Here is a 2,543-nt window from a genome sequence, read left to right as displayed (position 1 = left end):
GTATGTATTTTGCATTACAAAAGGATTTTAATTAAGGTAGGATGTTAAATGAGACCAAGAAGAATCTGATGTTTGCTCTACATTTAATTTTTAGGACCCTCTAGGCTGTTTTCCATAGCAGTTGTACCATTTTCAATCTCTCCAAAAATATAATATGGCTCCAGTTTCCCCACAACCTCACTTCACAAATAAGGATGGATTTTCATTTTGCACTAACAGCCATTCAGAGAGGTGTTGTGTGACACTTCACAGGTTTTGCTTTTCATTTTTCTGATTATTAGTAATTTTAAACTCCTCATGTACTTCACAATTTGTATGTCCTTTATGGAGAAATATTTAAACACTACTGTTGTTGTTAACAGACTAAAATTAGTAAGGTATGGTTGTGCACACCTTTAATCCTGACACTCAGGAGGCAGAAGCAGGTGGATCCTGTGAAATCAACACCAGCCTGTTTCACATTGTGAGTTCCAAGCTGCTGGGGCTATAGGGAGATCCTGTCTCAAACAATTAATATTAATATCAAAAAATATTAAATATCTTCACATGAAAATTTTTAATTTCTTTAAAAATTATCACACTGTTTATTGTATTATCCTTTCCAGTGCCTTTAATATACATTATGTACACACACAGCTGTGCTAATATGTTTACTAAAATCCAATACAAAATAAAAGAGGCAAATCAAGAAAAGCACAAGATTGCTTTTACTACAATTGCAAAGACAGTAGCTACTGTGGTGTAACAATAACAACCGAGGACCACAGGAGACAGCTTTGATGATGATATCAGCCCCATTAACATACATAAGTATTAGAACAGAGCAAGACGAGTCACGCATTAATAAGTGATTCATAGTAAACCTTGTTTGAGAATTTATCAGTGCAAGACAACTAGAAACATCACAGCTCATGAGTCAAATGTATTTTTAATGGGCAAAAATCCTACATTCTCAGAAGAAAGAGCTCTTGGATCTTGTCCGTTCTATCTTATTTTGCTTATGTTTTTGTCCAGGATGCTGGTTGCTCTCAACAGAAAAACTTGGTCTTCATATACTTTTGGTTAATAATATAAGACACAGCAGTGGGATGTCTGCTATGTAGCTTCTAGTATTATTCTTTGTTGCATTTCTTAGCCATTCTTTATGAATATTTCTCTGAGAGTTTTAAGTGCAGCAGAGAAACATTCAAAGTAATTTTGTTCAGCAATTACAGAGGTCAGATAAATGCCAGGAATTATGAAAGCTTTTAAAAAAGGCAACTATAAATGGAATATGCCAGCTAGTATTTATGAATTTGCATCCACGTTTGTATATTGAGAACATATTAATGGTAAAAAATAATGAATGCATCATTTAGGACCTGATGAAACTTGTAAAACAATAAAGATAATGTGAAGTACTTCAGTTCAGCTTTACTTAAAAAAAATATTTTACTAGATTCTGCAGCTTGGATTTGAAGTATTCCTCCAAAACTCTCATGATTGGAAGGCTTAGGTTCCTGATGCAATTTTCAGACATGGGTTTTTAAGAAAGTGGTTGATTATGATGTGGTGGCTCTGACTTAATGCATTAATCCATTTAAAGATGCATACATGGTATTATTGGGAGGGGCATGTTAGAAACTAAGTTAGGCCCTCATTGGAGGAAGTAGGAGTTGAATTAGAAGTGACTGGGAGAGCGACTTTGACAGATGCACTTTGCCACTGGTCTCTTCACACTTTCAATCTCTCAGCTTCCAACCTGCCATAAGGCGAAGAGCTTCTCTATCATATGCTTCTGCCACCATCAAGTTCTGCCTCACTACAAGGTCCTTGCTACAGAGATAGATGACCACAAACTAGGACTTTACATATCACAAACCGAAGGAAATATTTTGTCTTTTAAAGTAGTTTGCATCAGATATTTTAGTCACAGTGGTGGAAAGTAATAAACAAACTAAGACTTAAATACACATTATTAGCAGATGTGTACATTGCCCCAATCTGAAAAGAAAAAATATACTAAAAAAAAGAAAGAATATCACCCACTTCCACATTTCGACAGTTCAATCTCACTCTTAAGCATCTTTTATGTTTTTTTAAAAATATGTTTATTTTTAATTTGTGTGTGTGTGTGTGTGTGTGTGTGTGTGTGTGTGTGTGAAGTCCCAGATTGCCTGGAAGTCACTATGTGAACCAGGGTGGCCTATATCTCACAGATTCACCTGCCTCTACCCCTCCAGGGTTGGGATCAAAGGTATGACAGCACACCCAGTTGTTTTTAAAATATTTTTATTTGTTACTTTTAGTCTATGTATATGAGTGTATTGCCTGTATGTATGTAAGTGCACCCTGGTCATGCAATGCCAGTGGTCAGAAGAGGGAGTCAGATCCCCTGGAACTGGAGTTAAGGATGGTTGTTAGAGGTCATGTGGGTGCTGGGAACAAAACACAGATCCCCTACAGGTGTGACCATTGTTTTTAACCTCTGAGTCATCTCTCCAGCCCCCGAGAATATGTATTAACAGACATAAATGCATGTTTACTATACATAAATATATATT

The sequence above is a fragment of the Nannospalax galili genome, unplaced genomic scaffold (assembly GCF_000622305.1).
Source record: "Nannospalax galili isolate Female #2095 unplaced genomic scaffold, S.galili_v1.0 scaffold105, whole genome shotgun sequence".
In the NCBI taxonomy this organism is placed as follows: Eukaryota; Metazoa; Chordata; class Mammalia; order Rodentia; family Spalacidae; genus Nannospalax; species Nannospalax galili.
Note: the sequence above shows the minus strand (reverse complement) of the source record.